Source organism: Manis javanica, chromosome 16 (assembly GCF_040802235.1).
Source record: "Manis javanica isolate MJ-LG chromosome 16, MJ_LKY, whole genome shotgun sequence".
NCBI lineage: Eukaryota > Metazoa > Chordata > Mammalia > Pholidota > Manidae > Manis > Manis javanica.
The window spans coordinates 3,202,292-3,226,090 of NC_133171.1; the positions used below are offsets into that span (position 1 = coordinate 3,202,292).

At 42.4% G+C, this 23,799-nt stretch overlaps 1 protein-coding gene across 1 annotated transcript in view; it reads left to right on the plus strand.

The window, feature by feature from the left end:
* Nucleotides 1-5,250: 5,250 nt before the first annotated feature.
* The window catches only part of NEDD9 (neural precursor cell expressed, developmentally down-regulated 9), a 160,040-nt gene continuing 141,491 nt past the window's right edge, over nucleotides 5,251-23,799 (plus strand). Inside the window, exon 1 of the mRNA XM_017660949.3 lies at nucleotides 5,251-5,422. The gene's annotated coding sequence lies outside the window, so the exon portion shown is untranslated. The remainder of the gene's footprint in view (nucleotides 5,423-23,799) is intronic.

Below are 23,799 nucleotides of genomic sequence, written 5' to 3' on the forward strand. Positions count from 1 at the left end.
CCTGACGGTGACACCTGGGTAGCAATCAGTGCACAGTGTGATGAATCATGCAGGAAGTGACCAATGTTGAGTGGGGGTCCCCCAGAGAAAGAAGAAAAAGGGATCTTAGAGGGAAGAAGTAATCAGTCATTTTAAATGCCACAGAGGGAAAGACTTTGTACTGAGTATTGGTTTCATCATCTAGGATGCCACGGGCAACATTAATGGTGCAGAGCTAGGGGCTGTGGTGCAGCCAGACATTGGCATGGCAGGGATGTAGTGAGGAAGGAGGGAGTAGCAGGGGTGCCATGGAGGCACAGAATGTAGACTGCTCTTGCAGGGAAGTTGAGCATGAGAGGAAGAAGAGAGAAGGGAGGCAAAGAAGAAGGGCGGGCAGAACCAACGCCTGTTCCCGAACACGTGGGCCCAAGGCTTTTGCTTATATTGTAGGAAAAGTTGTGGTCAAAGCAGAGGAGGCATAAGTTGGATTTCCTTTGTAAGCTTCTATTGTCTAAGAGTAGAAGAATTATAGAAAGACTAAAGGGGGAAAAAAAACAGTGTTGGGGCTTTCAGTACTGGGAATCGGCAAAAAATATTTCTAAATCTTTAAAGTAGGAGCTCCCCATTGGGATTGTGAAATGGAGGCTGCTCTGAGAGTCAGAGGGAGGAAAACCTTCTAGAAAGGTGAAGATGAAGGACCAGCCATGGTACAGGAGTAAGTGGCTATAAATGATCACAGCCCTGGGAGGCCCCCCTGGGGCCTGGGTCATTGTCAGCAGCTGCAAAAGTACCCCAGGAGAGGCATGATTTGACTTGATTTTTTGGCTAAGAGATTGTGTAGGAAAAGGGGGAATTCCAGGAAATCACTTGGTCAAATGAGTAATGGACCTTTGGTGTTTGATCTGGGAATCTCTCCTCAGAGGCAAACCAGTTGCATGTAAATCCACAATTTTGTGTATTTAGAAAACAAACAGGCAAGTCAGATAAACTGAGGAGGCTAATCTCTTTGATCACTGGAAGCAGCAACATAGTTTTATTTTTTACATTCTCATGAGTAAGATGTTGTTTTCAAATTGCTGTTTCACGTGAAACCAGAAGAGCAGTTGATACAGTTCCCTCAGAAACCAGGAGCAACCTAGTGGTTTCGGTCTCATGTTCTCTTTGTGTGCACGGCACGCTCCAGGGTGAGACTGCACACCCGCACAACTGCAAATTGACAGTGGTTACGTCTGTTTATATAAATGCTTCGGAAATGTCCCGGCAGAATACACCCCAAACAGACAGCAGAGGTTTACTGTCTGCTGTAAAAGCAGGGGAGAGAACTGAAATTAGGACTGATGGTCAAATGGCACTTCAGTTTCACCTGCTTGTTAGTTTTTAAAAAAATATAAATGCATGATTTATACGTTTTAAAAAGTAATTCTAAAAATTTTGGAAAAATCTACACAAAAAAGATTTTCTCAGTTATTCTGTGGGGCAGTCAAAGATGGTTATCACCCAGTTGGAGGAACAGCGGGGGTGAACAGCATATTAGTAATGGAGAAATCTGCTTGGGGCTTGCCAGATGCCTAAATGCAATGAACCCTTCCAATAAATCAAAATCTTTTAAATTTGCCATTAGTTCTTTCTTCCTTTTGCTCTTCTAGGAGCCCATGTTTCTTCCCAGCTGTTCCCTGATCTAGAAGGGTTTCATATTTTCAAGTGGCAGTTACCTCCTAGTGATAAATATCAAGCATGGTAGCTATTAGCATTATTATTAATCAAGTGGTAATGCTTGAAGCTATAATTCAAAGGATTAAGGAAGGAGCAGGGAATGAGGAACAGGATGCACAGAAGTACAAATTTCTGCAGAGACCATGGAGGATGCTAAAAGAACCTACATCAGCAGCGCGTGCCCTGGGCGTGGCATAGATGAGGGCTGGGCTCGGAGCTCCCAGAGAGGGAGAAGAGTCTGGGAGGAAGGCTCGATAGATGGTTAGAAGGAGATGAATAAGAAGATTCCTGAGCAGCAGAAGGGCCTCAAGCAAAAGTTAAGATTATTGGGGAAGAACTGGCAATGAAATAAAATGGGCTTTGCTAACTTCCCAACGAATCTGAGTAGCTCTGGAGTTGAGAGAAAGTAGATGGAGTTTCCACCATGGGCTGGAAATGGGTGACACCTAGAAGAACAAGAAGAAGGAAATTAGCATAAACACATTGCTGAAATAGCTGGTCATGGGGTGCTGGCAAAGTAAGAGTGCTAGACGCCAAGGACTTGGCCGAGGTATTGGGAGAATAGCAAAGACAGAAGGCAAAGATGTACCGTTATGAGAGAGAGATAAGGAGGGTAGCAAATGGCGAGAGAGCAGCAGAGGAAGGTAGGTAAGGTTCATTGTGCTGTGATTTCTCTCAGGGAAGAGCTGACGCTCATTTAGTTTTTATTCATGATAACACTTGTTCAATAAATTATTTTAATACCATAAGTGAATGAATTAATGGGAACAGTTATCTCACTAAATATGTCCCTGCTAGGCTATGAGATTTTTGAAGGCAGGCCCTGTGTCTTGCAGACTGATGTATCAGAGACGCCCAGGAAAGCCCAAGGGAGTTGGCAGGTACACTGGGTATTGAATGGACAAACATGGGCTCCTAGAAGGGCAAAAGGAAGAACTAAGGACAAACGATCTTTCTGAGCTCTGATTTCTTTATCTAAAAATGAAAACCACCAAGATGACTCCCACTCCTGAACAGGGGTGAGACGTCCATTCTAACACTAGACATCCTAGCCCTTAAACCTTGCCAAACCAACTCTTGGGCATATTCATTTAAATCCCTCAGTGGGCAGCTGATTCCTTATGCACTTTCACTCGTAGAGGGAAATGAATCAAGCAAGTGGAATCATACATACACACAGAAACACAACCTGGCCCTAGATTGTTTTAAACTTTTTTAAATCTCAAATTCTCCTCACTTCTCCATCCCCCGCCCCACAGCTGCCACTCCTACAGCAGTCTTCCTTAGACCAAACGTCCATGACAAATTCAAAACAGTTGCCTGGGGTTTGGCTACTGCTTAACAGGTAGTTATAAACCCTTCCATGGTGCTAACTAGATGGCATGAAGAAGCTAATTAAAGCAATCAAGAAGACTGTTTAAATAAAGCCGAAAATGTAAACAAGGTCTGCATTGCAGAGAGTAATTAGAAATTATAGTTGTTTGTTTTTTGTCAGAACCATCTGTGGTTTGTCAAAATTTTGACATGTGGCATAACCTGCCACTAATCAAAAAGAAGAAAACAAACCAAAAAGAAGAAGAAGAAAAAAAAAATCTAAGAAGCTAAGTAGGAAAACAGACGTACAAAACCTCCGTCTTTCCAACTGGGAAAAATATTTAACTTGTTTTTCTGAAACAAGTATGATCTGGTTTTGGACAAAGGCTGAGTTGCTTAGTTTGCCTTGACAGATACACCTTTTCTTCCTTCTACAGAACTCCACAGTGGGGGCCCCGGCAGCTCAGAGTGGGAAAAGAGGCCATTAGGCTGAAGATGAAAGAACAGAGTGAAGTCACCAAATTCAAGTACTTTATTTCAAAGAAGCCCTACCTTAGCTTTTGCATTATATCTAGAGTTTCATTGATTTATGGAGATAACTCAATGGCATTAATCTTCGAGTTAGTATATATAACTGTAAATTATTTTTTCTAAAATGTACACATTTAAATTTATACTGCTTAAACATCTAATGAAGAAATAATGATATAGTCTAATGGAGGTAATATAGTATGATAGAGGAACATTTGAAAAATAAATATAAGTTGTTTATACTTCTCTACTTCTGTTGATTTATTATGAATACTCTGCACTATAAGATAAAAACTTGGGAATAAGATATTTGGAACAGTTCTTGATCTGGAATAGTTCCTGATAATATAGCATATATTCAAGAATTAGTTTTATGGAGAGGAAAGAAGAAAGAAAAAAGAGTACCTTGATGGCATTTTTGCCATGAATATTGCTAGTTACACTTACAGATACAATATAGGCATGACAGTTAATGTAGATGTCCTTTGTTATTGATGTACTTCTAAGTCCCAATTGCACAAGGCATTGAACTGACTTTCTTTGTTTAAATATGGCATCTACTTATGGCAAGTGTTCCTTAATAGTTATGATTTGAAACTCAGTGACATAGATGTGAATTTCAGAGAAGTGTTACAGGAAATTAAAACAAAACAACAACAAAACACAGGTTGCAAAAGTGAAATATACAACATGAGCAGAGCATACAGACACAAAGGGAGGGCCAAGGCCAGCCCCCGCCCAGTCCTGGTGACTAGCAGGCAGGAGCAGAAGCAGCTGGTGTGCCGGGTTCATTTGCAGAGTATCAGTTATTGAAGCATTTCCTCCTCTGCTCAACGCTTGTTGTCCCCCAGTCATTCCTTAGACACCAGCAAGGGGTTGGAAGCTGGGTAAAAAAGGAAAAAAAGCAAAAGCCCGGGCTTACAATAATACAATTTGACACGAGTAATAATAGCAAACATTCAAATAGTTCTTTATTTATTTGTGCCAGGCACTCTCTGAGTGCTTTACTATACTGTCATTCAATTCTCACAACAGTCCTTTGATTATTCCCATTCTACAGATAAAGAAGTTGAGGCACAGAAAGATCAAAAGTGTTTAGAGGGTGGCACCAGCATGCAAACCAGAGTGCCTAACCTTGGACCATATCCACTTGTCTGCTACTCAAAAGCATAGCTAGAAGAAGACAAGGGACTTTGAAATTCTCCTCCACATACTCAAATCTAGGCTTCATAACACATTAGAAATAGGAATTCTCCATTTGGGTAACCTATCCCCTAGCAGGTTGCCCATCAGAGGCTCATTAAATACTTGTCAAATGAAAGGGTGTTTCATGGCAATTTTATAGTGGAACTCTAGAAAATATTAAGCCCATAAAGCCACAAAACCCTACCTTGATTAGCCTCAAGATAGCCTAACTTTTGCCCTCAATGCTGCCAAGAAAGGAGCTTTTACCACCTAGAAAGTATGCTACACAGAATTTCATTGCAATAATAAGGATCGCCTATCCTTCCCCAAATAGCAAATGGTGCAAACTGGAACTAGATCTCTTACCTGCCCCTAAACTACAGATCGTCCACGGGGTATGCAAAGGTCTGGAAGAAAAAGAAAAAAAAAAAAAAAGAAGAGGCACAGAGAGGAAATGAAGTGAGACAACATCACCGCACAGCAACCGGAAGGAAAAACACACATACACGCGCCCCTGACAGTCTACGTGTGTGGTTGCTCAGTGGGGAAATGCTCACAGCTGCCTTTAGAAGCAAGCCTGGGGGCTGCAAGGGAGACGCCTAACCATGCAGGACTGAGCTGCCACCTCCTGCCCGCCTGCCCGGGGAGAGGCAAGGACGCCGGGACACCGGGTGATCCTCCTGCAGCGGGTCTGCCCAGGGTGAGTTCCCGGACACACGGCGGGGAGACTCACGCAGACGCTGACTTCCTGAGGGGGTGGCAGACATCTGGTGGTGTTCCCCATGGTTAACACCCCTGAATTGGAATTGGGCAGGACTCAATGTACCCCAAAGGAGGAAAGAGTGACTCCAGGTCTCCTCCAAGCCGGCCTGCAGGCACTGGCTTTAATGTGACTTTCAACCAACATGGTTCTATTCTTTAACCCACCCTGGGCAGGTACTTCCTGGCGAAGTGCGGGGCTCCTCCCCCTGCGTGCCGTCCTCCGAGAGCTTACCTGTGACCTTCTTGAGCTTTTGTTTTTCCTAAATTACTTCAGGATTGCAAAGCGTGAGCTGTCACTTATACCTGATGGTGGATTCCAGTCATTTATGTCCTTTTCAGCCACTCTGGTTGACAGTTGAATTCAGGGTGTGCCTGACTCACAGACAACTGCTCACTAGCATCATCTCTAAGGGGCTGGAGGCAAAGCATCCTGGGTTCTGCCTCCCCACAACAATGAAAGCTCCGTCCTTGCTTTTCTCTATATGTATTAATTGGTATAATGTGTTCATTCATTCAATTTCATTTCTTCCACAAAGCATGTGAGGCAACTTTTTTAGCTTGCTGATACTATTTCAAAATGAAGAACACATACAGCTTTACAGGGGACGGCCATTCTAACAGGGCTACGTGCTGACTACAGTGGTGTGGAGACTGGGCTAGTAAGGAGAGGGCAGAGTGGGTGCTTCCGTCGGTTCAACCTCCCCGCCGTAAGTCGGTTTCCCACCAGAAGTGGGTGTGAAGAGCAATTGTCTGTGACAGAATGCTGGGGACCAGCCAAGCTGTTTTCCTCCCTGTTTCTGTTTCCTCCCAAGTTTATTTATTTTCAAGGACGTTCCTGTCCTGAGAATGGAGTAAAGTGGAGTGGAGGAAAGGGAAGCACATGAATCAGTTTGGAGTTAGAGCTCCGCCATTTCTCATTACTGAGTTAATTAATCTATTTAACAGCTATCTAGTGAGTATTCATTGCAGGGCAGCAATTTTTAAACCCAAACTTACATAAGATGGAGCAAAACTGACATTGCTCTGCCACCAAAAAGCTCACAGACCAGGGAGAGGCAGATGTTAATTAATACAGACACAAATGTGATAAAGGCCAGAACGTCCTGGGGGAGAACCTGATCTTGCCTGGGAGAGAGGGAGGTTCCCACAGGAAGGTGGTGATGACAAGTGAAAATACATATTTCACAGGGGAAAGAGATGGCTGGTGCTCCAGGCAGAGCTTATGCCATGACCTGAGGTGGGAGACACAGAATTATTAGGCAAAATTAGGCCCAGTGTGGCCAGAAAAGAGAGAGTGGCTCAAGATGAGCCCAAAGAATGAAAGATGCTGCTGATTCTAAAAGTGGTGAAGAAGCAAGGGATTTTGTGGTCTGGTGGGCCTTTTTAAGGAATTCCTTTTGATACGGTGTGGAGAATGGACAAGAGAGGCCAAGCCTATGGCCAGGGAGAACAGTCAGACAGTTGAAGCAAGAATATTATGGGAGTAGACAAGACAAGGGGGTGGCAGTGGAGACAGAATTAAACAGAGACACATGTTGAAAGGAAAATCAACAGGACTTTGGTGTGGAGAGCAAGGGAGGGGTTTCAAAGGTGATCCTTCTCCTGGTTTGGGCATCCATGCAGGTCTGTTGCTACCTGCTGGTCAGTGACTGGATTAGTTCAGTTCTGCAACTGATGACTTTGGAGGGCCTAGCCGACACCCAAAGGCAGATGTCAGCCAGGCAGCGGATGTTGACCAACATCTAGAGCTCGAGCAGAGGTCCAGGGATCACTGGCGCAGAGATGGTAGTTGAAGTCATGGGAATGGATGATACGTATTCAAGGGAGAGTATCAGTGAGGGAAGAGGAGGGCCATTTAGGATTGAACCTTAACAAGTTCTAACATTTAAATAGTAGTTTAGAAGAATAAGCTCTCCAAGAAGACTAGGATAGTTTCTTGAGGAGTTAAACAGAATTACCATATGACCTAATGATTTCCACTCCTAGTTTTAGATCCAAAAGAATTGAAAACAAGGACTCAAGTAAGTACACATACATAAATTTTCATAGCAGTACTATTCACATTATCCAAAAAATAGAAACAGCTTAAATGTCCATCAAGAGATGAACTGATAAACAGTGGTATATCCATACACTGGAATATTATTCAGTCACAATAAGAGTGAAGTATTGATACAATGTGGATAAGTCTCAAAAATATTGTGCTGAGTGAAAGAAGACAGGCACAGAAAGTATGTGATTCCATTTATATAAAACATCCAGAAGATAAAATCCATATACAGAATGCAGGTTGGTGGTTTCCAGGAGCTGGCAGATGCGGCATCAAATCACATTGAATCACTAGACTTTGTCGTAGAGAGGAAACTTACCCATTTTCACTTCTCTGATCCTCTGATTTTGGCTCTCCTAAATGCTCCAACAGTGGCCACTGACCTTTTTAACAAAGAGAAAGTGGACCTTGGGCTACGAGCCATCAGCAGGCAGAGGTAGCTAGCTGAAATTTAATACTGTGGTTTTGTTCTCCTGAATTTATTTTTCATGATTACCTTCTGTTAAACTACAATGGCACTGGCTTTTTATTTGCAGGAGTGGTATAAACATTTATGTATGTATAAATATCTTCAAAGTTTTTTTTAAGGGAGTCAATTTAAAGAAAAATCATGGTACCAACTGTACTGTCCACACACCAAATTGGCAAACACTGGAAGGTGAGACTTGAATGGGAGAAGACTGGCAAGGATGCTCATGGGCATGGCTGTGCCTCATTCTACCCAGCTCCTGCTCAGTGGGTGCCACACTGGGATAGCATGGATGTCCTAGGCAGGGGCTGTCCAAACCAGCCTTGTTTGCTGCAGGCTTTTTTGATCACCCAGATAAACAGTGTGCCCACAGTGGCTCCCAAGTACCGAGGCAGTGATGATAGAGACTTGAAATGGACACATCACAAGGCTCCAGGGTATGGGAGCTGCACTACAGGTGTTTAGAAGGAACTCAGCAATGGTGAAATGAGGTGACAGGTGGAGGCATCAGTGTGTCCGCATTCCTTTTCCCATTCACTTCAGAGCAGAAGCCTCAGTTAACAGAGGTCTATGACAATTAAGTTTATATTTAATTTCTACAAGCAGCTGTTCTTCCCCAAAGCCGCTCCTCCAATTTCCAAGAAAGATGATAAATGAGAATTAAGGTAGATGTCACCTTAGAAAAATTTTTAAGTATTACGAAACATTTCATACTGCAAAGAGGAATATATAATGTATACATACATTCTAAATAATAATAGACATAATAAAACAAATACATGTTTACCTACTTACCCCCTTGCCAACTCTGGAAGCCTATTGCATTCCCTTTACCAACTGCATCCATCTCCATTCATGGCCCCAACAAAGGGAACTACTGTCTTAAAGTTTGGGTTAATCACATCCCTTTACTTCTTTTTTAAGGTTGGCCTCATATCTATATGTATACATAAATGCAATTTAGATGCAGGTCTATTTATATGTAAATTAGTATATATGATTTATGTGTATATGCTGTTTATTTTTGCCTGTTTTGGAACTTTGAACAAATGTAATCATACCATATGCATTCTGTAACTGGCTCTTTGGACCAACATTGTTTTTGAGGGTTATCCATGTGCAGCAAATAGGTGTTGATTCATTTTCATGTCTGTATAACATTCCATTGTGCAAGCATGTGACATTCTATTTATCATGTCTGTCAATCGACCATGCTGGGTAATTGCCAAAGATGAAGGGTCAGAGAGTAATTCCAGGAAGGCACAACATCTCCCCAGTTGTGCCGTCTCTCAGGCAGAAACACTAGCAGCAGAGGCTTGGAGCTTCACCTCATGTCAGAAACAGGTTTTAACTGGGGATGAGAGGTGAGCGAATCAGGGACCTGAGACCCGGAAGGAAAAGGACATGAAAGGACGAAAGGGGCCTTATAGGGAAGGAAGGAAAGGATAAAAACGACTACCAAAGATTTTTTAAAAACTCCCGGCTGGAGAACTGTGCTGATCATGGGTGCATTCAGGAAGGCTGTTGCTCTCAGAGTCCACTTCCCTACCGCAGAAACCCGTGCTGGAAGCATCCACATAAATAGCTACTCCACAAAGCATCCTCCCCCAGATCAGCAAGCGGGCGCCGTGAGTGCTGATGGCTTCGCTAGACCCTGAGGAGGACCACGTGCCCTACGGTGCTTCCCTGGAGGCTCCCCACTGGTGCAGCTGCTGATTCATCTAGTGCCTTGCAGCTACGGGGCGAGTTAGCCATCGTGCAGCTATCAGCTGGTACGGTGCCTGGGAACCTTTCATAACCTGATGGCTAGTTTCCATGACTGAAATTCCCCACCCACAGCTTCACTCGTAAAGAGTGGAAATATTTAGGGGAAGTGATACTAGCAGCAGCTCCGTGGCACCATGGGAAGAATTTTGCCCTAAAACACAGTAGTAAGCCTGTGCCTCACAGAACATTACCACAACAGAGCCCTAGTAAGGCCCGTGTTCTCTTAGCACCTGTTTCTCTAGACAGAAAATGGGCAGGTGCTTTTTATCGCAAGAGAAACAAAACGCTGAGATGATACTCTCTTTCCCCCAACCAGAGTGGAAGAGTTGAGGTCCACAGCTCCTGTTAGGGTTTGTGTCACTGGTCTGGCTTTGGTTCCTGTGGGGCCCTGGTGGGGGAGAACGATTCTTGCTAAATGACGTATATTGACTGATTCATTGAGAGAGTAAGTGACTAAGGGATACTGTATTATTCAGGGTTCTTCAGAGAAACAGAAGCAATAGGATGTGAGTACATATGTTTACATATAAAGAGAGATTCATTTTAAGGAATTGGCTCATGTATTTATGGAAGCTGGCAAGTTCAAAATCTGCAGAGTAGGCTGGAGGCTCGAGGCCTGGTGAAGAGCTGATGTAACTGGGCGTGAAGTCAGTACGCTGGCAGAGTTTTTGTTCAGAAGACATCAGTGTTTTTCTCTTAAGGGCTTCAATTTATTAACTGAGGCCCATCCATGTTACAGAGGGTTAACTGCATTGCTCTATCTACTGATTTAAATGTTAATTTTACCTAAAAAAATTAACTTCGTCTCAGATACCATGTCTGATTTCAGAAAATGTTTGTTCAACATTTGTTGAAGGCCCTTTGGGCTCACATTGTGCTCAGGTATCAAGGATTCAGTAGTGAGCCCAAGAAGATAAAGTCCCCATCTTCAAGGAGTTCACATGAGGGATGCTGTCCAAGTAATTACACATATTTTCAGTAGGTTTCACACCTTCAAGAAGCACTGCAATGCAAGCCCATCAAATCTAATTTCCCCTGCTAATATGATATTGGGATATAGTGAAGTTGTATCCTCATGGACTTTATGGTCAATAAGGGATCTTGGATATAAATTATACAATGACCCTCAACACATTTCAACAATCATGCACGGAATGCTATCTGTTGTACAGCCTTCGTGTATAATTCAGTTATAAATGGCTGTGCGGTTTAACAAACTGCATACAATTTTTCCTAAAATAAAATGACCAGGGTATTTTGTACATGGTTATTTCACTTTTTTCATAACTTCCTTATTTCTGTGGCAAGACACATAGAAGAACCACTTAATTAAGGCGTTATGATTTTAGAAGGACTGATTTGGGAAGACTTAGGACTGCCTGATAGTGTTCATTTCTTAGTTGCTGTAAGTCATTTACATCATTGGTCTCTGTCTTCATTGTGTTTTTGGCTTTTTTGTCTGAAGTAAGAGCAGACATTAGTTCATATTATTTATAACTGAGAATCCATCCATGTTCTTAAAATGATGGGGTCATCTGTGCCAGCTTGCTAAAAGCTACACATGGTCATGGGCATAAAAGTGTCACATGTACCACAAACACCCTGAGGATATCAGTATTTGATTAGATATTTGAGGGCCACAAGCTAGGGCTAGTAATCCAGTCAGTTTTAGGTAAGGGCTGGAGAGGGCACAAAGATGTGTACTACAGATTGGTATACTTTAACGAGTGTGATTTTACTAAAGAAAGCTTCATCACTATTTATGACCTGTTATCTCCAACACAGAGCTCCCACTCTCGAGAAGCTCACATTTGGGTGGAGGAGAGAGTATATGCCTGCAAAACAGAAATCACATTGAAGAAGTAGCTAAATGGCCTTCTTAATGTTCCCCAGCAGGCCAAGCATGTGCCCAACTCAAGACTTTTGCACTGGAAGAACTGTGGGAGATCCCTGCCAGGCTCCTCCCAGTCTGCATCCAGCTCTTGGGTCACATGTCACCTCCTCAGGCAGCTCCCTTACCCTGTTAGGTTAGATAGCCATGTCCCCACATCTCACAACCACTCCATTTCCTGCACTTCCCATCTACTGACCCAGTAAATACCTGTGCAATTGCTTATTTCCTGATTGCTGGCCTGGAATCCTGGCTCGATGGGTGCAGAACTTTGTTGTGTTTACAGCTTTATCTCTGACACTCTGCAGGTGCACAATAGGTATCTGTTGAATGAATGAATGAGTGAATCACTCAGTGAGTGTTAGAGGTAAGGCCTACGGAGCAAGGGAAAAAGAGCTCTTTAAGCCAGGAAGCCTGCTCAGGATGGCGGTGCCTGGGACAGCCTTCAGAGAGTGGGAGAAATATGGCAAAGCAGGAGAGGCTGTGAAGAGGGTAAAGGTGGTGAGCAGAGGGGCAAGGTAGCTATGTAGTGCACTTCCGGGACAGTGAGCACCCCCCTTCCGGGGAGTGGGTCATGGAAGGTCAGATGCAGGAGCCAGCCCTCTGCCACACACACTGTACACATGGGCAGCCAGCCTGGCGTCCCTTGCAAGGAGCCAGAGGCCCACCCTCCTAGGCCGTGCATCCTGTAAGCAAAGACAGACTTTTACTCAGGAAAGCAAATTTGGATCCATTCCAGCATTTAAACAACAGCCTGATTGAAAAACAACATTCATCTCCATACAGCAAAACAAGGAATAATTTTGGTCTGAGTATTTTTCAGAGAAAATGTTGCTGGCTGCTTGGTTCAGCCATAGGAAAACTTCAGTAATGCGTCCTTGTAATATCTCACTCTGAGAAGGCCCATGATTGGCCCTCCTCAGACCCTGCCAGGACGATTTTAGCATCATTCATCCAGAATGAAATGTGTCTATGTCATAGGTAAACAACGTGTTGCATGGGGAAAAGATTTTTTACATACATCAATTCACATCTCCAACAATAATATTCCTTGAATGGCCAGTTAGAGAAGTGCTGGCCTCTTCTGTGTCATATTTTTCTCTGCTGGATAATTTACTTCTTGGTAGCATAGAAGCACTGCTTGGCCCAGCACTCTGAGTTCAAGCTAGCATAGCTCTCTTTCTTCCAAGGTGATTTGAGATGCAGTTGTGCATGATACTGAAAATGTGAACAAAGTCCAGACTCCATAAGTAGGATCCCTATTATGATTTGGCAATCCACACTTTGGGGTGTAATGCTACTTACTGATAGAAAAGAATAAAGATTATCTATACACAACAACATGAAAATACATGAACTAAATCCAAAACAACAAATACAGTAGAACATAGACTGTAAGTCCATTTTTAATAAAACAATGATTTTTATCTATCTCCTTGTTGAAAAAGAAAAGAAAAGGATCTTCAAAGTTCTGAAATGGGCAGGTCCAAGATGACTGGAGTAACTGGCAAAATGTAGGCAGCTCTGGAGCCTGCTGCCTGGGTTTGCATCCCACCTCTACCACCTGCTTGCCGTGTACTCTCAAGCAAGTTAGCATGCCTTTCTGTTCCTCGGTTTCTCACCTGCAGAAGGGAGGTAATAGCTATCCTTACTGGGTGGGTTCGAAGGTTTGATGAGTCCATATATGGTTTTGAGTGTTGTATTAGCTGACACATACAGAGCCCTTGAAGGAGTATGTGACATGGGGAATACTCACTGTGTATTAGCTGGTAGGACGAAGAGGAGGAGAGAGAATCCATTTTCATAAAAGAGAAGGGGCCTAAAGAATGAGTAGGGCTCCAAAAGAGAGGAGCGTGGAAAACCAAAACAAAACCTCAAGACTTTCAGGATGAATAAAATGACCCATTCCATTCAGCTCAACCTCTGAAAAGAACATCAAAATGGTATTTCCTTACTAGATGATAACCATGAACGCATAGGTATGAGTACTGAAGTGAAATACAAAGATCCTTTGCTGTCATGTAGACCAGCTGGTGTATCAGTCGTCAGTCAACAAATATTTGTGGAGTCCCTGCAGTGTGCTGGGCAGTGTGTTGGCCCTGCCAGCATGGAGCTTTTTTCTAGTGGGTTTAAAGTCAGAAAACTACCAGGAGCATTTCTTTTATTGTGTGTTGATTTGTAACATACCCAAGTGTTATAGTAGTTGCCTCAGTGGGATGCATTAACAAATAGGGTGGGGGAAATCATTGTGTTACCTTTAAAGCATAAATAACTTGATTTTCACAGGAATAAATAGAGCTGGTAAGTTCTATCCATTTCATCTGTATATGAAACAGATCTTCATTGTTTTGCCTTTTAAATTTGAAGTCTTTCTCCATCTGTTTGAATTTCTGGTGATCCTCCATCCCCATCTCTCCTTCTTAGCTTGCAAATAGCCATATGGGCCCAGAGTAGGGGGAGAAGCAGCTGTCAGATTATCCGCTGTAAGTTCTAAGCAGCCCCTTGGTCATTAAGCTCAGAGACACTGGCAAATACGTCACCACCTTCACCCCGTAAAACAAATGCAAGTGGGTCTCTGGGACACTGTAGCTCTTGCGGACCACCCCTGACCACACTGAAAAGTCCTTGCAAGAGCCAAGATCCAGTCTTGTAAATCCCTGAGGGTTCAGACAGGAAGGCCAGACAATTCAGAACTCCACAGGATTTATTTGCAAGGAGTGTTGTGTGGAAGGTGCCAAAACAGCTAGTAGCCAAATGTAAGAAATTACAGTAATTAGTTGGTCTAAAGGGGCATCATTCACTCTTAGAACCCATTGCCAGGGATTGAGCTGGGGAGTCTGCTCTCCAGGGAAGAGTTAAACATCAGACAGGAACCATTACAAAAATTTCCACGGAAGAGTAAGTTCCTTGTAAAAGAAGCTGAGAGACTTGCTAATTGCAGCTCACTCTAAACCTAATGACAGTCTATAGCATTCACAAAGAAAGCCCAGGATGTTTGAACAACGGGTAGGAGAGGCGGGGACTCCAAGCAGATGATGAATCCTTTAGAAGAACGATCCATTTTAAAGTGAACTGCACTGGGAGATGAGTCGAACTTGCTTTCTCCAAAATTCTGACCCACAGTAAAGATGGATAAAACACATTTGTGCTGCTGTGTTTTTCAAAAGTTCAACCATATAATAACTTTAGCAGGCACATCATACTACGCTGCCTAAATTTCAAACATTTCCTTGATGTAGGATGATCACAATAGAAAGGAATGTTCTTCTTGCCCAGCCATCGGTATAACTTTGTCTTCCTTAATCCCAGAAACTAAATCACTGGCTACTTCAGAGGCTCTGATCTAAATCTTAATTGATGCCCATTGTCTTCTTAGATCACTGCGCATAATTTTCTCTGGACAAATCCAGGAGGAAGGATTAAGGCTGCCACAATGAGGAGAGGCTAATATGTTGACCAGTCATATAGAGAGTTTCTTGCAATACCATTTCCATTTGTAACTTAGCTTTATAAGGCCACTCTCTTGAGGTAAACCTCCTCTCTTAATATGCAATATGATGAAAGGTAGGTTTTATTTTATGTTTGATTTTTCTTTTCAATCTTGGTGTTAGTTAACTCATTGGATCAAAATATTAATAGCTAATATTTAGGTACTAATGACCAATTCAGTCAGCACATTGACTTGCATCATCTTATTTAACATTCTCAGCCATTTCAGGGAGTACTATTATATCCCTGAGGTTTATCTATAGACCAGGGAGTATTATTATATCCCTCAGGTTTATCTACAGATGGTGTAACTGATGAGACCAAGATGGAAGAGATGAGGTGGCACAGAGAGTGGGACACTGGATCGATGACACAGCTAGGCTGGAAACCCGGGTCTTTTGACTAAATCATTTGCCTAAAGTTCACCAGTGACTAGGCAACACCTTGCCATGGGTCCTACAGCGTAGATGCCTTTGTATGAAGACATTGCTTTTTCTTAGATGAAAAGCATTTTATTTCAAGACAGGAGGTTTTTGTTTTCATTTCCACCTCTCCCATATTGCTTTTAACATGCTGACCACCAAGGGCCAAGATCTCCCATCGAAAAATCTAGCACACTCATGAAGTGACCCTTGGGTATTCCCAATTTTTCTTCATAAATCCCATTTCCTTTTTTTTTTTGTCACGTGTTATGACCAAGTCCTCTTTTCAAGTACCTAATACCCATGGGATTCTCCCAATTTTACTTTATCAAACTGTACTTATAGGAAAGGCTTTGGTCTCGTTGATTGCAGTTGATAGGACACCAAGCCACTTCTCACCTGCTATTTCCACTTTAAGCCATAGTTCTGACTGTGAGCTAAGAAGTTTGCTTCTCTAGTTATAGGGACTTGGGGTAGTAGGTGGAGAAGATGAGGTTTTGTATTAGGGACATCTCCCTTACTTTCCCAGTTCTACCCTGTGGATGTACTGTGCTCTAGCCAGCTCAGCTCTAACTAGAATATCTTAATCTACCAACGAAAGCAACATGAGAACTCGCCATGTATTTGCTATGCTGTGTGGCAAACAGGCATTTAGCAAGAAGAGCTGTTTTTCTTTGAAAGCAATGCAAGAATGAGTCTGTGGAATGCTGGGGTCTTTTGTTTCCTCGATGGAAAGAAACTGAACATTTTTGCATTAACTAGCAGGTTTGAAAGATAGAAGGGTTGAAGGTGATTGAGAAATGATTCAGCAAACAGAATGTTCAATATTCTGTTGGGAAGCAATGTGTTTCTGTTTGGGGGATGGGAGGTAAAAGTAGGGTCACCGTAATGAAAGAGGCTTGGCCCAGACTGCCCACCTCTTTTACTCTGCCCCAGTTCTTTAAATACACAGCCTGCTGTACTGACTTCACCACTATTACCCCAGCCCTTCCCACATGGGCACAAGGAGACCACAAAAGGGGTAAGGAAAGAGAAGACCAAGTGTAGAGGATCCATTTGGCTTGTTAAGAAAAATATTTTAACAGGTATTTTTGTTTTAAAAAAAAAGGATGAGTTCCATACCATTCCCCACCCCCTTTTCCTTTCTCATAGATGTCCAATTCTTGGGGAGACATCCTACTTGCTATGTGGATGTGGGAAATGTGTGACAGATTTCCAGGTTAGTAGGTGGAAGGGATGGAGAGCTGGTGCATAATAATTTAATAGAGTTTTATTGAGCACTTAGTATATTCTAAGAAAACACACCTCCTTTGACTCCCAGTCACCCAATGAGGGAGATGTCATTACTGTGATTTTAGAGCTATCGTAGGGGTTAGACTCAAGGGCTCTGGAGCCAGCCTGCCTGGGTTCAAATCCTGATTATGCTATGTGCCTGTTGTGTGACTTAACCTCTAAATGAATTAGCTTCCTCCCTGTTAAAACTAAAATGATAATAATGTCACACGGTTGTATCAGGGATCCCCAAGCCCACTGCAAGTTTCTGTGGCTCACCAGGAGATTTCATAAGTTTTAGCATGGAGTCATGCTAAGATCTCACCTACAGCTGAGATCTGTAGCAGTAATTGGATACAAATCTAAATCAGCAAAAGGAAAAGCACAGGGACTGAAGTCCAGAGGACACCAGGGACAAGCTTCCAGGAATCCTCTCCCAGTGGAGCCACACAGGACGTGCTTGATTCCCCCGGCCATGAGTTATGACAGGTGTGAAATGGTACCCACCAAGGAAGCTCATTAGACACTCAGTATGAAAGATTTTATTGAGGGCTAGTCAGGCACCATCTGTCTGGCACGTACCAAAACTCCAGGCTCCCAGAAATGGAGCAGGTGTTCAGCATGCAGAACATTGTTTGGACAAACAGGCAGGTACAGTGAGTACCTTATCAGGCAACAGTGGGACCCCTCCTGAAATCCAACTTCCCCGATGCCAGCCAAGGGCCAACCATGCAAGCAGGGCTTCCTAAAGACAGCAGCCTCGGGCCTGCTAGGTGAACTCTTTTCTGCACATCACCTCGCTAGATTATTGTGACATTGGTATCCATTGCTTACACAAGTGCCTTATATCTGGGAAATGTTTAAAAAATTGTAGTCATTACTATTAAATGAAAAAAATTATGGAGGTTTAAAATGAGTACAGAGCCAAGATTGGCCCACCTGAAATCAGAATTCACATCTACCTGCCAAAACACATCGATGCATTTATCCATTTCACTCTAGCCTAGGCAATATAGTATCCTTCAGATCTCAACTAGGTATGGACGTGGGGATCCCTCCTTTCCCAGGCTCCCAGCAGATGAAGGCTTGAAGTATAGCTGACAGTTTTAAAGTCACTTCCTCAAACTACAAGAAAGCTCGCACTATAGTACAGAATCCTCATTGATTAAACCTACTCCTAAAGTGTTGACATGGCTTTAATGCTCCAAATGGGCACTTTTTTATCATTTAAAAAAATTTTGATATCCTTTATGTACAATTACTTGAACAACATTATGGTTACTAGACTCCCCCTATTATCAAGTCCCCACCACATACCACATTACAGTCACTGTCCATCAGCGTAGTAAGATGCTATAGAGTTATTACTTCTCTGTATATACTGCCTTCCCCATGTCCCCCACTCCACTACATTAAGTGTGCTAATCATAATGCCCTGTTTTCCCCCTTATCCCTCCCTTCCCACTCATCCTCCCCAGTCCCTTTGCCTTTGGTAACTGTTAGTCCATTATTGTGTTCTGTGAGTCTGATGCTGTTTTGTTCCTTCAGTTTTTTCTTTCTTCTTATACTCCACAGATGAGTGAAATCATTTGGTACTTGTCTTTCTCCGCCTGGCTTATTTCACTGAGCATAATACCCTCTAGCTCCATCCATGTTGTTGCAAATGGTAGGATTTGTTTTCTTCTTATGGCTGAATAATATTCCATTGTGTATATATACTTATCCATTCATCTACTGGTGGACACTTAGGTTGCTTCCATTTCTTGGCTATAGTGCTGCGATAAACATAGGGGTGCATATGTCTTTTTCAAACTGGGCTCCTGCATTCTTAGGTTAAATCCCTAGGAGTGGAATTTCTGGGTCAAATGTTATTTCTATTTTGAGCTTTTTGAGGAACCTCCATACTGCTTTCCACAGCAACTGAACTAGTTTACATTCCCACCAGCAGTGTAGGAGGGTTCCCCTTTCTCTCCCAACTCTCCAACATTTGTTGTTGTTTGTCTTTTGGATGTTGGCCATCCTAACTGGTGTGAGGTGATATCTCATTATGGTTTTAATTTGCATTTCTCTGATGTTTAGTGATGTGGAGTATCTTTTCATGTGCCTGTTGACCATCTGAATTTCTTCTTTGGAGAAGTGTCTTTTCAGCTACTCTGCCCATTTTTTAATTGGATTATTTGCTTTTTGTTTGCTGAGGTGCATGAATTCTTTATGTAATTTGGATGTCAATCCCTTATCAGATATGTCATTTATGAATATATTCTTCCATACTGTAGGATGTCTTTTTGTTGTACTGATGGTGTCCTTTGCTGTGTAGAAGCTTTTTAGTTTGATATAGTCACACTTGTTCATTTTTGCTTTTGTTTCCCTTGCCTGGGGAGATATGTTCATGAAGAAGTTGCTCATGTTTATGTCCAAAACATTTTTGCCTATGTTTTTTTCTAAGAGTTTTATGGTTTCATGACTTACATTCAGGTCTTTGATCCATTTTGAGTCTACTTTTGTGTATGAAGTTAGACAATAATCCAGTTTCATTCTCTTAGAGTAACTGTCCAATTTTGCCAACACCAGCTGTTGAAGAGGCTGTCATTTCCCCATTGTATATCTATGGCTCCTTTATCATATATTAATTGACCATATATGCTTGGGTTTATATCTGGACTCTCTGTTCTGTTCCTCTGGTCTATGGGTCTGTTCTGGTGCCAGTACCAAATTGTCTTGATTACTATGGCTTTGTAGTAGAGCTTGAAGTCAGGAGCGTAATTCCCCCTGCTTTATTCTTCCTTCTCAGGATTGCTTTGGCTATTCGGGATCTTTTGTCATTCCATATGAATTTTAGAACTATTTGCTCTAGTTCATTGAAGAATGCTGTAGGTATTTTGATAGAGATTGCATTGAACCTGTAGATGGCTTTAGGCAGGATGGCCATTTTGACAAAATTAATTCTTCCTACCCAATTCATGGATCAATTTCCATTTATTAATATCCTCTTTAATTTCTCTTAAGAGTGTCTTGTAGTTTTCAGATATAGGTCTTTCACTTCCTTGGTTAGGTTTATTCCTAGGTATTTTATTTTTGATGCAATTGTGAATGGAATTGTTTTCCTGATTTCTCTTTCTGCTTGTTCATCATTAGTGTATAGGAATGCAATAGATTTCTGTGTATTAATTTTGTATCCCACAACTTTGCTGAAGTCAGATATTAGATCTAGTAGTTTTGGAGTGGATTCATTAGGGTTTTTTATGTACAATATCATGTCATCTGCAAATAGGGACAGTTTGACTTCTTTCTTGCCAATCTGGATGCCTTTTACAAATGGGAATATTTTGGATTTACCACAATCTTTTCCTCCTACTCAGATAGTAATGCTATGTTGATATCCCTCATTTTTCAGGGTATGTATCCATAATGCCCTAGGAATTTTCTTTATAAGATCTAGGTGGTGACTCTTAACATGATTATTGAAATCATCTAACTGTAAATCATTTGGAGGCTTACAAAACTCTGATACAGAAATTTCTCCTGCTCACTCCTCCCAGTGCTAACCAGTTTATCGATCTCTTTAAGCCACAGAATTCTCTACTCTATCTTTCACCAAATTGTTGTCTTTGGCTATGCCAGTGGGATGGGGAACAGATGGATCCAACAGCCAGCTGTGAGGGTGTTATAGGCAGTTGTGGCACAAGTTAATTCAACTGAACCAAAGAAATCTCTTGTTGTTGTCTACAGTCAATTGAAAGGCATCTTTTAGTTAAAAAGAGGAAAAAGGATTTAGAAATTGGGTGGGCTAGCAGAATCCTTTGGATTTTGCCTCAACAGTTAGGTTCTGTAAGAGAAACTTTGTAAGGAAAGAAGTTTAAGAAAAACATGCATTATCTATGGAGATCATCAAAGAGCACAATTAAACAGAATCTTAGGGCAACTGCTTATTTCAACATTAGCATAGCCGGTTGTTATGCAGCTGTCTCTTCCAGTAAATGAAGCTTTTTGTAACCTTCTTAGTTCTGTCCCCCTAGAGTCTTGCAGAGAATTTACACATCCTAAATGGTCAATAAAGGTCTGTTCTTTTAACAGTCAATTCCTAATGTATTGCCATTTAATAAAAGAGATTTGTCTTCAGGCTCAGTGGTTTATGACATATCCCAGGCATGTAGGTGTGTATTTCCTGAATGACTCTAACCAACCCTATACACAAATCTCTCCTTCCAGTGGGAAAAGCAAGCAAGACAAGGGAAGCAAATAATGTGACTGGGGTTTTTTGATATAGCAATTTGAAGAATAAATAATGGGATCTAGGAAAAATTAGAAATGAAGCTTGTAGGATACGCAGGTCAAAGTATTCTCAGTTGCTAGTAGTAGCTGGGCCCAAGGGTGCTGCCGAAAGACTTCAGACATGCCGAGAAGCAAGAGACGGAGCACAAAACAGGGCGAGGGAAAATGAGATGAAAATGGAACAATGCTCTCAGAACACCACTCAGTAAGACTTCGGTTTTTTCCCCATACAATCTCCCAAATATGCTTTGAGTATCTTGCCTTTGCCGTGGATTGGGGAAGTTTCTCCTTCCTGCCCATGCAGCAGGCTTCACTCGCTATCCCCTCTGCCCTGACCTCTCTTCTTGAGCACCCCAGTGCCTGCTGCTTTCTCCCTCTTGCAACACATAGCTTCTATTGTTGATGTTGTGTATTGCTTCTTGGGGTCACGCTTAGATTGTTATGTGCATAAACACACACACACACACACACACACACACATATATATACACACACACATACACTTATATACATATATACCATTAGATCATATAGAGAATTATTAATGGAGTTTATATATAAATATTTATATATGTACTTTTTTTGTATATTTACTTCTAGGTTTCTTAAAAATGGCAGTTTTTTGTTCTGTCACCAACAACAAGCATTTCTTCCATTATTTTTAGTTTGCTATTGAAATATACTTGATATACAATATTATATTGGTTTCAGATGTACAACATGGTCATTTGACAACTGTATACATTACAAAATGCTAACCATGATCAGTGTGGTTACCATCGGTCAACATACAAAGAAATGACGATATTATTGGCTATGTTCCCTATGCTGTCCTTCCATCCCCATGACTAATTTATTTTATAATTTGAAGTTTGTCCCTCTTTATCCCCTTCACTTGTTTCACCCATTCCTCCACCCTTATGGTAAGTAACACTGTGGTGTTGAGTCTGTTTACAACAAGCATTTCTTAACCATCTGCTATGAGTGGGGTTAAAAGAGGTGCCATCCATGGTTTGGTCACTCTAACCAGGGCCCCCTTTCCTCCAATTCTGACCCCTTGGTACTGCTGTCTAAGCAAAAAGTTTCCTGTAGTAAAACCCAAAACTCAGCTTGCCAAAGGCTGTTCTCTGATTTCCGGATCAAGCTGCTAAATTCTGGAGACCGGGCCTCGATTCCTTCGCTGTTTGAATAAAGCTTGAGTGCCCCAGAAGAAACTGGTAGTAAGAAAAAGTACCACCATCAAGCTTACATACATGTGTAGGATTTGGCCCATCAGTCAGGTTTCACGGGAAGCTCTGCTGTGCACCCTGTTCTTTCTGCTCTGAGGCCCTGCTCCTGGGAAGATCTGTCAGCTTGTCATAAAAGGTCTGTGCAGGCAGCGAGCAATGCCCTTCCCTAGCCAAGCAGTGGCCACACAGCCCTTACTTGTCAGGATTATTTCAGTTTCTTCTCTTCCCTATGATTCCCTTTAAATCATTAGCAGATGCTCCCTGTTGGCTGTTCTTTTGCAGACCTGTGACATCCTTTCCTCAGGTGAAAGGGCCTCTTTGCCCTGAGTGTCGGGCCTCTTTGCTTGAGCTCTTTCTGATCTATCAGTGCTTCCCCTTCTGAGTGGCTCTAGGGATGGGCTCCTTCCGGCAGCAGCTCCCTAGAGCCACAGAATTTGGAGCTGGCAAGGACTGTCATCTCCCTGCTCTGGAACACACTGACAATTGAGGCCTGACGACTCTACTGCACAATGGACAGAGATCGGTTATGATTCTGCACCAACCTCCGCTGAGAGAACAGCATCCTCCATCTGTCATGATATAGGCAGGAATTTCAGATAAAATTTTTGATAAGGCCTTATTTTTTGGACATAGCTGTCAACCGCACTGCTTCAAGATGTGGTTTGTCCCTCAATGACACAAGACAGACCTCAAGAGACTAGCTTTCTGGCAACAAAATGGCAGACCCACATAGTAAGCACCCCTGACCAGACATCTTCGTGACAAAGACTGTGTTGGATTGGATGTCAACCTCATGCAATGGATCTCCCTGAAACCCAGGGTTAACAACATGGGGCAAATTGTTTGGAATATATGAAGGAGAGAAAATTTCAACCCTGCCTAACAATAGTTGGAGCAGCTCTTGAGAATCTGTTGAAAAGGCATCCAGCTTTCAACATGGAAGAAGACGTCCAGAAGGAAATAAGGTGAAGGTCAAGTCTGTACAGAGAATAAGGGGAACTTACAGGTAACTTTGAACTGCCATGTATGCAGTTATCTCTTTCATTTGAATTTACTTAAAAATAACAGACCATAATGGACTATTATGCAATACATATTATGCATATGGAATATTATGCCCTTGTTCTCTAAAGCCCTTTGGGCATGCCTGCATGATGCCAGACCATTGGACAGAAGCTTCCACCATGCCCTTCCTCAGAGAACTCCAAACACAGCAGATACCTCTGCAGACCCCTGGCAAAGGCCCATTTGCTTCTGGATTCCTCCAGGTGTAAGCAGGAAGGCTTTGTTGAAACCTTCAGCCTGCTTCCTGAACAGTCTGCCTACGCAGGGATAAATGTGCAACCTTCTCTCTGCCCTGCTTCCACCCCCATCCCAAACGAAATGCCTGCTAGCTCTCTCCCTGTAAGTCCTCGGACTTAGGTTCTCGGGGACGTGCCCTCCCACGTGGGGAG